At 44.6% G+C, this 15,331-nt stretch overlaps 1 protein-coding gene across 12 annotated transcripts in view; it reads right to left on the reverse strand.

The window, feature by feature from the left end:
• Positions 1 to 15,331, reverse strand: part of LOC135233218 (multiple C2 and transmembrane domain-containing protein 1-like) — a 154,133-nt gene that overhangs the window by 108,472 nt on the left and 30,330 nt on the right. The window contains exon 1 of one of the 12 annotated variants that reach the window (XM_064296540.1): positions 7,223 to 7,388. The exons of the other annotated variants lie outside the window; for them this stretch is intronic. The gene's annotated coding sequence lies outside the window, so the exon portion shown is untranslated. Of the gene's footprint in view, positions 1 to 7,222; positions 7,389 to 15,331 lie in introns of those variants that run through there. 12 annotated transcript variants of the gene reach the window in all.

Consider the following 15,331-nt stretch of genomic DNA (forward strand, 5'->3'; position numbering starts at 1 on the left):
ACTGATACCGCGCCGAAGGGAATATCCGCCGTAACAGTGCTCTGGAGAGCTCAAGGTAGACAACTTGCACGAGTTCCCTTTTACCGTCTCTGAGCACTAAAACTTTGATTTTGAGATGCTATAAATAGCTGTTATTGTATCAAAAGTGTAAACAAACCCTTCGAACTGGAACACAGAAAAGCTCTGCTTCACTCTCAATTGATTTTGGAGCTCGGAATCTGGGCTATTTTAAGAATAAAAAAAATAAAAAAACATACTTCACTTTATGTTGTGTGTGTTTTTTTTTTCGGAGGGAAACTCTGTGGGTCTTCTCCTGCTCGGAAATCCCACGATAGCTCTACAACAGCACTGTGACAAGAGAGAGGATGGAGGATGCAGAAAAGCTACTGATAGCTGCCCCCCCCCCCCACTGACCACATAGTGGCACATACTGTAGATCACCCGTTATCACACTCCAGAGGAAGGGATAGAAATAGAGAGATAAAAAGATAGAGAAGGGAGAACTGAGGTTGTCTCTTTATCCCTAAGCCAGGTTCTAACTGTGACACACACACAGACACACGCACACACACACACACACACACACACACACACACACAGTCATGTGCGCATAGACGCATGTAAACACAGGTACACACAATGAGACAGTCCTCTGGTCAGAGAGGATTCCAGCCGAGCCTCTCGTCACATGACGAGAGAGGCAGTCGCGTAACACCGGAGCCCGCCGCGAGATCAGACTGCCGCTACACACGTCGGCGACGCCCGTTTCTTTCAATCAATTCGTCGGGCGTGACGCTAATTAAAAAGGCCCGCGCTCGCCAAAGACAGACGGAGCCGTCTACGAAAGCCCGCTTCACGTCACGTGCATGGGACCGGCTTCCATGAAACGGGATCAAATCGATTCGTAAGAAAATGAGAGGCGAGGGATGATCGACTGTTGCTGGTCTGCAGCCTGCAGGCACGGTGAAAATGCTGAATGAGCCTCATTCAGAAAGGCCCGGTGGATAATCGATAGCCAAGCAGCTCCCACGCGGCGCAGTTTGTAAACATATTGACCGCAAATGCAGGCCAAGGCCTATTGACAGGGCCACAAGTTATTTATGAACGTGTGACCCGGGGCAGCATTTAACCTGTACTTCAGTGACTGTGGCCACTCACTGCAGTCAACTGCTAAGTACACAAAGAAACATTTATTGCAATTCTGTAATTAAGGACCAACTTAACTGTTAATTCTATACCAGGGGGTGTCCGTTCATAGGCAAAAAGGTTAGGTGTCTGTGCAGGTTTTTGTTTCTAGGCCAGCACAGAAAAAACACGATTCAACTATTCTTGGTTGACCATGATGAGTTTACTTGAATTGGGCGCAGGCTGGATGATTCTCCTGCACTCAGTGCATGCTCTCCTGAAGAACTATAGCTGTACATGTGAGAAATAGTGATGGTTTGGTTTCAGAAGAACGCAGACACTAGAGGGCGGGGGTCGATACCCATAATTTCTCAGGTTCATTTTTCAAGTACCATCGTCTTGGCTTAAGAGGTATTTTCACGGTATCAAGATCAGGAGAGTATAATTGTCTCAGCCCAGAGAAGGACTACAATTCCAGCAATTTCAAAGAGAAAAGCCACTCTGTGCGTTTCTATTATTTTTTGAAGAGTACCAGTTCTCCTGATTAAAATGAGCTCGCAGCCAACTCTACATGTAGTGAGATATAGCCCCAAACTACTGCACGTGCTCCAGTTTCCCCCTTTACTATGGACTACAAAGGGGCGGGCACTATAGAGTCTACTGGTGTGTGTCAGACAATGCCAGTCACAGGTTGCCACTCCTACAGAATACAAACAGAGGGGAAGCTGTTCTTTGAGAGAGGCTAATGTCACTTGTTAGCACATTGACATGTAACTCTATCAGATTTGCTTTTTCCGTTGCTGCTATTTCGGTAGAGATTGCTTTGCCCAGCCATTAAGAGAGAATCAGTTATGCCTTGATCCGCAAAATGAGGTTAATGTTGTTAAAGTTCCCTTTAATTCAGTCCTGAAAAAAAAGCAGCTCCCCCAGTTCACCTCCAACAGCTCTTATAAAAGCATGTGCATGCAAGTTTGTATTCTTTGACCCAAAAAGGTTCTGAGAGCTTGGATTGGGGGGGGCCCTGGATATATGAAGTTACCTTTCTTTTCTCTAGCTTTTCCCGGTAAATTCTCTTTTCTGTACAATGCATGTGCACACTACCGCACAGAATACTGAACAGTGGGCAACAATTTCTGTGAATGGTCTTTCGTAAGAATTACATAACTCTGTGACAAGCAGTAGCTCCATAAGCACTACATATACATTGATGAATGTTTATGCCAATAACAGAAAATAGGCATATGGTGCACTGTCACCACTGATACAGCAAGGGACATTACCACGACATGCCAAGTGGCATACACCATATGGTATGCACCACCTCGCAGTGTTTGAGAAAAGCATTTATCTACGCAGTGTTTGCGGAGGTGTTATTGAGCATTTATATGGGCCATTCATAGAAACCAAACCAAATATTGCATAATGGCAGACACCGTAGGCATACTCACTTTCCACTTATTCACTTTATGATGTCTTGTTGTACATCGTGTGCATCTCATGTAATTGCACTGAGGTACTTGTACTGTGATGAATGCGTAACACAAACTACATTCGAGGGAAATAAACTGCACATCAATCTCTACCCGTAATTTTGCACGTATCCAGACAAACACCACCTCCACCTTCTAAAGTGAGTCAGTGGGGAGGGGGTTGGGGGGGGGCAAATATGTTTATCGCCTATGTCTCTGTCACCGCCAGGTTATTTATCTTTTCAACACTTTGGGTGCATTGTGAATAAATCGAAGGCAGACACCTCCAATTACAAACACCTCTTCCTTTCTAGGAAATGAGACCTGCAATTGCCCACCTTGATGGTTACTTTATTCTTCAAGTTTTTTTTTTTTTAAAAAGCAAACTCATAACCACAGTATCTTTACCGGGAAATTCATACATTCAGTACAGCTATTCGAGCTGAAAATGGAATAACTGCTCTGACTGAGCCAGTTCTTGGCGCTCTATTGAGACAGGAGCAGGGAAGGGTGGGAGGCTGTTAGTCAGCCAAGGCTACGTCCATTACACCTCCACACGCCATGAGACACCCGCGGTACGGCCGGCTCTTCAATGGAAATGCACTCAGGAACGGGCGTCATACTGCCCCGGCCAATCACAGAGTCCCCTGCCTATTTCCTCTGAGTGAATGCCTCACGACACTGTATACGCATGCAACACACACACACACGCACACACACACACACACACAATCCGATACCTACAACCAGAACGCAGGTGATTACAGCACCATACAATCACATGAATAATAGACAGGCCCGTTCTTATAATAACCACCAGAGATGATTGCTGCATTCTCAGGAACTGAAAAGAGTAATGAATATTATACAGTATTCATTAACGCAGTATCAATGTTTACCGAGAGAAGAAAGGTGAATCCTTTGATCAATAGAGAAACCTGACCCTTATGTGATGTCAGCAACACAAGCTCAACTGCAGCCATGTTTAAAACCTCATTTTGGATAGAAGGCGTTAGAGGATTTGGTCTAGGGCAGCAGTGCTGCTGGTTCCCATTAAATACTCATTTATTTACCATGCCTGTGACTAACTTGCCCTCAGAGAAGAACACAAAGCGCGGTCATTATTGCATCATAACTCATTACATTCATTCTCACATCAGTGGCCTTCAGTTCATTACTACAGTTTCCAAGCTTAAATTACTTTCGAAGCAGTCATAGAAAGCTTGGTGCTCCAAATGTCCATGTTCTTTGATAAACCGGCATTTAGCCACACAGTTACACCCCCAAAAAACAAATATGCTTTAACAGTTTATTTTTTTCCTTTGTTTCTTCTGTAATCACTCGCCTGATGAAACAATCCAGTACATAGTCTGGCATCTCTAGAAGATATTTATCTCCAGAAGATTTTCTGGTAAGTTAAAGGTCAAATAAACACTATCTTATCAGAACTACTAAGTATCTTTCTCTCTCATCTTAGTTTGTTTTCACAGCTTCAACACCTTAATCTGTAGTGCAGATGCAGTACTAGAAAACCAGACCTTAGCACTGCTCCTTATAAGTCTTGTCAGTTCTAAAATGTTAACGTTTTCATCTTGGTTAAAACTTGGTTGTCTTTGTAATGCCATCATATTTGTTCACCTCATTCTCATTCCTGAAAATGCATTTCAGGCAGAGTAACCACTCCAAACACAGACAAGAAGGCCCTGTAGTGGTTTTTGACTGTACTTTTGAGAGTTTCACAGCAAACCCTCTCTTTTGGGAACTTTCAAGGGCTTGCATATTTGTCTTTCCCCATCTACCTCTTTATTCAGTAAGAGGTATTCAGATGAGTCAGTTGGAAATTAATTACAGTCGATGAATTAGAAATGATCGTGATGGAGTTTCAGTCTCCAGGGCTCTGGCGAAGAATATCGTAAAATGTCAGATTATATGACATCACACGCACTCATCTAGGAGTATTCCATTTCACATGCCAGCGTGCACCAACTGCTGCAAGTCACGGGAGAGAGTCATGGGCCATGCAAGAACACACACTGTACACACACATGCACACACACACCCACACAGTATATTTGCAAACACACACACAGACAGCAAAGCGCACACAACCACACATATGCACACAAATTAATCGATATAAGTGTCACAAGTCTGTAAGTCCCTATAATTAGGCTCCATGTAACCAAATGGAATCCAGCTAATCAGGAGTCCAACTAAGTGCCTTGTGCAAATGCATGCAGCAGTAATTAATTACATAACTCTTTACATAATTTTTATCTTCCCCTCACCCACAGTGTTGCTGCCTGCAGCACCAACTTCAGTGCGATGGTGACAACAGACATGCCTGTCATAAACAAACACCTACAATCAACCGCACACACACACACACACACAAACTCTGAGTGTGCACCCCTGGAAACTTCCACTGCTGGCCAGCAGCTGTGACACCCAAATACAGAATTCTGTCTGGGCACCCATTCCATCCAAAAATGTGACACCAACACACACAAGAGGAAAACTTTAAAACCTTTTTACTGTATCGAACACTGCCACCTGGGAATCAAACCCGAGTTATCTGTTCCCAAGAACTGTATCATGTCACAACAATTGTACCACAGTGCCAGTAATCCAGTGCAACAAAATGTATCATTTCCACAGGAATGTTTTAAAAGTTTGAGCTTCCCGCCATTAATATTTTGAGTCATTCATCTCTGAAAGTGGCGGTAATTTGGCCGGAGGACGCGGCCTGTACTAGCTGGCGGGTGGGCAGCCTCACTACAAACGAGGCTCTGATGGGCACATTTAGAACCCCTCTGCAGCCTTCACAGACTCAAGAGTCCAGCAGTTCAAACTATTTAGAGATTCTGCTCGATCTTTTGCACCATTAGCCGTGGTGCAAACGGATGAGTTTTCTGATAAGCTCCCTCACCTTTATGCTAGGGCAAGATCATTTTCAAAAGTCCCGTCAAACACAAAGTACTGACCTGGAGCAAGGAAATCCAGTGCCATATCTGACGCACACCCACGATTTAGTCCAAATTCCACCTGCATGCCTCTTTAAAAAATGAAAAATAAAATTGTCCAACAAAAAAAAAAAAGTCCGAAATCAAAAGTGATTTTGTTTGCACCAGCCAAAACAATCAACGTCACATGCCAAACGTTCAATAGATGAGATTCCACTATTTGCAGGCCAGCAGGTTTTATTGTTTGCTGAAGGCACACAGATGACACAGCATTAAATTATGGCCTGAACCGTAATACGATTTAAGGGTTAACCCCCGGCTCGCTCCCTTCCCCCATCACGGCTTACCGCACCACCACAAATCTCCAGCCGGTGTGGCAGCTCTCCACAGAGAGGGGGACTCGGTCAAAAAGAGGGGGGGCAGCCATCCACCGATCTCTGCTTCTCAATGTTACTGAATAATTTACGCAGCTTATTGTTTATTTACCGATTCATTTCCACCCGTCCTCTCTGCCATCCGAACGAGTGTTCCCCTCCTCCGTAGGGCTGTGCAGTTCATTCGGTCTTCAGTCATCCCCCATCTCTCTGACTCACACACTACGCAAATTATATATACATACACACTCACGCCCATGAGCACACATATTAAATAGCCACACAACCAGAGATGCAAGTTTGTCTTCTCAGCTGCTACAGTCAATGGGCCATCGACATTGTCTTTGAATTGGTGGCCAGTTGTGAAGCCAGAAAGCCAAGAAAAAAGGGAGATGCAGAGAACAGAGCCTGTGGAGGATCTAAAATACACGAACACACCTCAAATCAACACCTGCAGCAAAGACTAAGTCCATAGGCTGAATTTAAACGACCAAATGAGTTATTTCACCAATATTGATTTATTTATCTTTCTGACCTCCACTTAACCCTGTCCACTTATATTTTAATTCTCATTGGCAGTGAGGACATGGGGAATCAAATCTGCCAATCAGGTGCTGAGGGATGATTGTGAGACCAGAAATAGAAAATCAGTTTTAGTTTTTTTAAATAGAATATCATAAGCACCCCAAGCACACCATAGGACCATTAATAACCACGGAGAACCATTCCAAGGCACAGGAAGGGGCAGAAAATAGGGACCCATAACATAAACCCATATGTCCACAATGCACACACCTGTGCTAGGAAAACACAAGAAACACACAGCAAATGTTCCACCATGACGGATCAAGAGAAGTGACCACATGGCAGTGCCACAGAAACAAGGAGCCATATAGTACACATCGTGAGCAATCGTGAGAAAGATGCATGGTGGTCATTATTATTTTTTACTAATAGTGGTGATGTCTGTCTTTTAACATTTACATTCTATGTACACTGTCTTTTACCGTTAGGGACAACAGGTTAAATTTAGCTTGACAGCTAATTCTGGGACAGCCAAGCAGCTACCCACTGTCCCTATCAAATAGACAAAGAAATAAATAAAGACGCATTGTGAATGACCATAAGAAAGACACATGTGCACATCATGAGCAACCGTGGAAAACACAGTAAATAGCAGGGGTTTTGGTCCTGGCACTGAGGTTTTTAGGCTATATCTCTGGCAACGAAAACCACAACAGAAGCCAAAAAGAAGCATAAAAGCCATGAAGAATATAAGAGGATGACTTACGGATATTAGAAGATGTTGAAAAGCGCAGTAGTAAAAATTTAACTAGGGGAGCAAACAGGCATGATGGAGCTGTAACAGATCACAAGTTCCTCCTAGGAGCAAGGTGCTCAAAGTCACTACTACACACCCAAAATTGTTCAGGCAGTCATTATCAATTACAATTTAAACCTGGTGTGAGGAGTTCACAATGATTCCACCAAAGAAGAATCTGCCCTTTTACCCATAAGGAAGAAATTCAGAGCCAAGGACTCAGGTGAGGGTAGTTTACTGTGTAATCAGCTGCTTTGATTGGTCAATTAAGTGATGAGTAAGGAGAAAAGCCAGCCAGGTTTGTGGCTCTCCAAGTCCAGGGTCAGTGTTGAGGGGTTCCTGCTGTCACGGCACCTGAGTTGAGACTGTTTTTGGAGAAGTCTCCTCGGTATATCCCTTATCCCTCGCAGGAATGATCTACGGCCAATCAGCCATTCAAATCCTCAGTCCCACAAATCAAGTAATCAACCATTTCATCCATCAATCTCATTTAACCCGCCGGTCAATAGCATTGCTGTGCAGCTGCGCTAGAGCAGCTTTGTAAAGCGCGACATAAATTGTTTATTTATTTATGAATTTGGCATAATTGCATTCATACTTTTGATAAATCCGTTTTTTGGCTGTATGTCAAGGTACATGAATATATAGCCTGAATACCAAGAATGACAAACCTTCTCAATCAAGAAATTGCCTACTCGAGCAGCTGCCACTATATTAAGAGAACACGGATGACAGTTTCTATTATAAACCTTAAGCCTCCTCTACAGGAAAGAAAACAAGAATCACAGGAAAAAGTAACACTTTGTCCTAGACACAATTTGACAGACATTTCCCTGGACACAATTTGACAGTAAGACATTTCCCTGGACAATATTTGACACTGAGAACACTGTCCTCTTTTGCTAGTACGCAAATATCGCATGGCCCCTGTTTGGAGAAAAGAGTCGGGAGTCATTTTACTCTCTCACAATCATTTGTGTGTTATGTTCTCAAAGTTCTGTCCTGTGTAAATGAGTGTCGTTGTTTGCTAGTCACTAAAGTTAGCTAACTGTGGCCATCTGGTTCTTTCAGTCTTCTCCCCAAAGGAGTATGCACACTCAGGGTCCATAGTGCAGAAAACAGTCCTCTTCTACAGCTTGGCTGAATTTAGAGTTGGCTTTCTGTGATGTTTTTAAAATTTAATGTAGAACGGTGGTCTCTGTGGTATGTGGACATGGGACCTTCCCAAAACTCTCGGGCCTGCTAGCAGTAAAAATAGCAGTAAAATCCACCATCTCTCCGCCCACACCGCGTCACCCCTGAGTTCCGACAGTCCTGTTCAAGAGATATTTCTGCAAAGGCCACGTCCACTCAGAGAGTCAGGATGCTACACCTATACAGAGAGGACTAGCAGAAGTCAAAAGTGATATTTTAAAAATGACAAGATGGACGACTGAAAAAGGGCTTTTGCATTTAGTTTTGTTGGTTCTTTCAGTGATGCCAAGCAGTGACACTTAAGGGAAGAGATCAAATGCAATATTGTGATTCCGCCGGATTCTAACACCTCCTCAGTTCATTAAAAATAATCCTTCGGCACTGTTCTTGAGATGATCAAAAGACACATGAGAAGAGGGGTGTTCTAAAAATGTATCCCAATATTTCAAAGCGTGCAAACGAGAGGAGATGAATCACCATGCCTGCCCATCAATCACACACAAAAACTCAGAATAGCCTGTTTTTCTCTATTCTGCTTTTCCTAAGTTTCAGTCTCTCTCAACAGGTAGAGGTGAAGGCACGGAGCGATTGATGACGGTGAGTCATTTCCTCTGAGGCTGTTCTCCTACAGGTTCCTAGATTTAGAAATGTCCTGCGTGAATCCCGCTCTTCCATTAGTCATGAAGACGACCCCCTCCCCTCAGAACCCCAGATCCAAGCCTCCCTCAGAATCTTCCACGCCAGCGGAAGACAGATGAGGTGTGACCTCATTACCGCCGAGATGCCACACACCGCCAAAATGTTAGTTTGACTGACAGACTGTGCCGCCAAACACTGACCTCTAGACACATGAAATTCATAATTCAGTCCTCTGAGGGGACAAGCCTGGCTGCGGGCCAATGAGTGGAGCTTGATGCTAACTCGTCTACGGAGGACCTAACCGCTACAATTTGCACAAGAACCGTCCACACGGCCATTTGTTTGCGAGAGGCGACAAAAGGCAGCTTCAACCGGAGGGAACTTTCGATGGCCTTGAACCTTATCGCTGCTAAAATATAGGTCGTATTTATGTGGGCCGTAAATTTCCTAATTTGCATATAGCTTGCTCTAATTAGCGATGCACCTTAGTGGGGCGGGGGGGGGATTTTCACTTCATCGCTGTAATAATTTCAGGAACTCCTGGGAGCGTATGTATCATGGGGTTTCACACTTGTCAGAAATCTTATCTGCCCGAACAATGTTGAGAGCGGAGCAGATGGTGAGGTTCCATTCCTGGGTTTGGTGTTTATTGGTGCCGACATGCTCGGAATGGGGGGGGGGGGGGCGGATTGGCAGGGTAGGGCAGGAAATGGAGCCGCACGCTTGTTCCTGTCACTCATCGTCAGGGGGCGTTCCTCCATGTGGAACAATGACGCGGGCATTTTAGACAGCTCAATGCCTAATCAACTCCCCGCTTCGCGGTGGTCACAAACTGGCAGATTCAACACAATTTTACAGGGAACAACCCGGCGCGTGTGTGAATTTGCACATTAAGGCTTGTATCAGTGTATCGCTATAAAGTGTGGGCTGGGCGACTTTCACAGTGAGACTTTAAACTGCGTGGTTTACCAATGCTGTAATAGAGGGTGTCCTGTGCATTTCTGCAGTGCTCTGCTGAGTCAGACTGTCAGTTAGGCAGCCGGTGCTAATGAAGACCGGTCTAATCTATCAAAGAAGGAGGGAGAGAGACGCTGACAGCTGCAAGGAGAGACAGAACTCCCTCTGGAGAAAGAGAGTGGAAGAGAGAGAGTAGAGAGATAGAGGCTGAAAGATGTCCAAGGTGCAGATTTTGTTTATTTTGTATTTTTTAGGCTACGGTCTATTGTTGTTTGCTTATAAATAAAGCCTTTGGTTTGGCATCATATTTCATAGGTCAATTCCAGCCATACCAATAATAATGTCAACTGAACTTGATTAGACTTAAGAGAGAGAGAAACAGAGAGGATTCTTTTAACAACAGCACCACTTATACCAAGATACGTGTTATTACACAGGAATATATTAACATGTAAAACATATGAGCAATTTATGTTTATGAATCATCACTGTTATGATGTCATTCATACCATGTGTTTATTTTTTAACTATTTATTTGCTTTGGGAACAACTTAACAGTAGTACCGTCAAGTAAATAAGGGGACTATCTGACAAACGACCATGAACAGGAGCTCAGAGCTGAGGTTACTCCTTGTTTATGTGCTGTGTTGGGGGACAGAGACACGTATCTCCCTCTCACCCCATTATGAAAGTAATGCAATTACAGCAGACCCACCATGGTCAAAGAAAAGGCCCAGCAATGAACTAACCTGATCTGCTGCTACCCCCATGGGACTCAAAACTTCACTGGTTCTGTCACAGCTGAATGACTGGAGGCAACATGGCAAGGTCGTTACGCAACTAGGGTTACAGCTCTGTGTATTTTTTATGACTTTGTTGCACTTAAACTCACTGCTCTGGGAAAGCTGACAGCCGTTACTCATAAATCAACAACAAGGTGGATGCACAAATGTAACTCCAACTTTTTTTATTACCCCTGGATAAGAGTGTCCACTAAATTAATGAATGTAATAATGAACTGTAAATAGGCTGAGGTTATTTAATCCAATGGGAACCCCGACAGGAATGTGACAGACTAGAACCGTTTCCATTAGTTGTTTGGCAATTGCGTGCATTGGCCTTGCACGACATAACGCATGCTGCTGTCCGAAGAAGCTGCAACGCATCCGTTCTACAGCAGTTACTTTTCACGTATCAGACTAACTTTGTAATCCCATTACGAGCCGTATAGACTGGTCCCTCCCAGAAGCCCACCGGACCCAGGAGACAGTGAAGCGTCTCGGATCCAAAGTGCACCTGCGGCGGGTTTGCGGTGAAGAGCAGGAAGCACAGAAGCGCTTAATAGCGTGAATACCTTTTCAGTTAAAAACAAAACGGAAAAAAAAAACTCCCCTCGGTCTTGTCATCTATAGGCACTCCTGGTTTAAGAATCAATAGGCAATTTAGGTCGGCCATTAGACAGGTCCCCCCTGTACCATTCCGACTGGCCAATTAAATATGTAATAAGCACTTACACGCTTACAGCATGCATTAGTAGTCTCTGGTGAAAGGGTGCTGAAGTTCTAACGGAATTTGCCCAAAGGCAAAAAAAAAAAGTTTCTGTTCCTGTTCTGGATCAATATCTCTCCCGACGACCAAACTATTAATCCCACTTACCTACACGTCTGGATTTCCGTCTGGTCTGATCACCCATTCGATAATAACAGCACATTTCCTGAGAATATTGGATTTTTTTTCCCCCCGAGCCATTTCATTTCATTGGCCGCACTTGAGTCTGCCTCGAATGGCTCGACTGCTGTCATGTCAGCGTCTTTAAAGAATTCGAGATGGAACGGCGTTAAGGCTAGTTTAGTCTTGAACAGCCCAGACGTACAGGAGTGAGGCAAGCAGGACAGGGAAATGAGTACATCCAACAGATATTACATGATGAGGAAACCCATCCCTCTGAACAAACCAACAAAGCCTATTTCACGCCAATATAATCCCTCTCCATACGTACATTTTTCTTACCTCCCGTTAAAGCAATTTAGCATTTAAGTTGCACCCATTTATACAAATATACTGAAGCAATGCATATATACTGAAGTAATGCAGGTTGAGCACCTTGCTCAAAGGGTACAACGGCAGTGTCCTAACCGGGATTAGAACCTGTGAACCCGTGTAACCTTTTTGTGTAACCTTTCTTGTAACCTATTGTGTTACAAGACCAGCTCCTTACCCCTTATACTACACTGCCGCCCCAGTTCTGACATCACTGGCAACTTTGACCTGCCGTGTTGGCCAGGTTACTGCAGAATTAGTTTCATGCCCAGTCTGAACTATGAGTGCAGCACTTAGCACTAGCATATAGGACCAGCTTCCCATAATGGACTTCAGAGCCTTTGGCAATCCAGTTTATAATTACCCTCTCAGTGTGGGTGAGGGAGCACATATGTCATAAATCTATTTTATCCACACAATAAGCAACCGTACATAAGGGATGCCTGTAGAGCACATGATGTTTTAGCTTAATAAACACAGCTATCTGGGATTCACTTACATAGCTTGCCCCTTTTAACGTTAATTGTAATTCCATTACGGTTTTATGGGAAGATGTATGGCGGACCTGCCCTACAAAACAATCACCGTGCTACCCACCTGGGATTCTAATCTGTAATCTAATGGACACATACCCTGTACCCTAACCACCAGACACACACACACAAGCACGCACACACTCACACTCACACACACTCACACTCACACACACACACAGTAGACAATTCAGGTTTAAAACGGGTTTAAACATATTACTTTATGGTTAAGCCCTATTCTTTAAACCAGAGGTATAAACTGGGGCCACTATAGAAGTACGCTTAGCTCTTTCAACACTGAGAAGAAAAATGTTGAGACTATGCATCCAAAATTATGATTTATGAATGAGGTCCAGGTCTACAATAGTTCTGCCAGCATACCTACCGCTTGTGACAGAATGACAAATAGGTATATTTCCATTCATATTCCCACAAGGTATCTACTTTGTGCAACACAATTTATTCGTACACCATTTTAGAAATAGTACACGGAATAGGGATGGCTATTATGCACCATTTAAAAAGAGGATCTTTCCTCAGGAAGTAGTAGTGTAAGAATCCTGAGCGCTAGCCCACAGTGCCTCACCTGAGCTGGACACCTGGACACCCAGATACCTGAGCAGACACAGGGCCTCATTCTCCACTCAATGCCCAGGGTTCCAACTCTTTCCAAGACATTATTTTCCAGAACATTTTATTTGACCAAGACCTGTGATATAGAATGTGAATGCAGAGATGGGGAGATTGCGATTATGGACCAGACAGGTGGGGGTGGATTGCGATGGACCGGTGGTTAGGGGGTGAGATTGTGGTTGCAGACTAACTTTTTCTGAGAAAAACATTTTCTGAGACAAGCAATTGTTTTCCGTGAGATTTTGTTATTTTCCATGACTTTTCCATGGCTGGAAAACTGCATTTTTAGGTTTTCCAGGATGCATGGGAACCCTGGAAGCTCGGTAGCAGAAGCTGCAGTGTGCCCTCACACACCTTCAAGTCTAGCCAGGCTTTGCCCTTGCTAACGGCACTAGTGCAGAGGAAGGTGTTCAGGCTTTTCCTCCTCCTCTTCAGGAAGCCGAGGCTCTTACTGCAGCGATTACCTGCGGTAAGAGGTTCTGGAAGGCGACAGAAGCGCTTCGAGTCCTTTTACTGTGATCTGTGGGACCTCGCCCGTGCCAAAAAAACACCAACCGATATCAAAGGTCTTCTCAAAGTGACATGAGCGACAGCCGACTCTTTCGGCTCTGTCAGTAAAGTCTCCCTCTACACCCACCCTCTTTATAAATAAAGAGAAAAGGCCGGGGAGAGGCGTTATAATGACAGGTATGTGGAGAACACAAGCACCGTCTTAATGGCAGTGACCTATTCTCAGCAAACGGCGTGGCGCCCATATATGGCAATATATAGCGCTGCAAGTGTACCATCACCACAGCGAACCGGGAGAAGACAGACCCACACAGGTGACCCAGCGTGGACAATGCGATAAGCTATAGGACATTAATTCACACTGATCAGAGATGCTTATCTGACAGCTGGAGAGAAATGGTGGGCGGAAATGGTGTTTCGAAGCCCCGCTACCCCCCCCCCCACCCAAAACCGACGCCGCGGATCCCGGTGCGTGGATAAACAAGCGGGGGAGGAGCCCTTTGGAGCCGCGCCCTGGCAGAGCGCCCGGCACGGGACGGCGGGGGACAGGAGGGTGAAGGTCGCCCCCAGGGTGTCAGGTGCAGCTGACGCTGCAGAGGGTTTCCTTAGAACGCGCTGTCGAAAGCTCTGCGGCTTTCCTCCCGCCCCGCACCCGCCCCCACCCCCTCCCGCCCACACCCTCCCGCCACTCACACCTAGCACCGGGCCAAATGGGAACTCTCATCAGACAGTCTAAAGATGCGGCCACTGCTCCACAATGCAACTGCCTTCTGGTAGCATTCTGTTCGCTAATTCTAGAAATGCTGTTCAAATGTTTGAATTAATAATGAGGAAATTAAACACACACACACACACACACAAACAAACAAACTACATGTTGTGTAGTTATTACAGCATAGGAATGAGACGTGAGAGACATTTCAGTCATGATAAAAATAACAGCCTGAGAGAGATTTTAGTCATAATAAAAACTAAGTATATAGGATGTATGACTTTAGGTCATAAATAGTTTCTGAAGAAAAAAATCAAAATAACCTGCGCTGCTGCACTTCCAGACTCCGTTTCCTCAGACCATCTCCCCAATACCCCCATACTAGAATCAAAAGACTCTTTCCATCAGACTACTGTGTAATGCACTTTTTAACTTTTTTAAACTGCACTTCAGGCCATGTTCCCCCTTCCCCTTTGTAAATGTTTAAAATTGCTTATACGTACAGTATTTATCATTTTTCTTGTGCCTCTCTCTATGTTTGTCACAGATGAGACCCACCACCTCATTTCATGGTGCAATCTTGGACTTTATAATGGCAATAAAGTTGACCTTGACCTTGACCTTGATCCAGCTGAATTTCAAAAAGGTGATTGAATCCTTCTACTGCAAGACTCCCTGTGGCCTTGCCAAGCTTTGGCTGAACTATAAAGAGGGCAGGCAGCAAAATCAATGATCGCACAGCTGTACGGAGATAGCCAACAGCTCAGAGAAGGCGAACAGCCTTTCATCTTCGAGGAGACGGGGGCGATGGGGGTCCGGAACTCATGGGCCCTTCGCCTGGCGCACGCACTCCGGGTTTCT

Source organism: Anguilla rostrata, chromosome 10 (assembly GCF_018555375.3).
Source record: "Anguilla rostrata isolate EN2019 chromosome 10, ASM1855537v3, whole genome shotgun sequence".
Taxonomy (NCBI): Eukaryota; Metazoa; Chordata; class Actinopteri; order Anguilliformes; family Anguillidae; genus Anguilla; species Anguilla rostrata.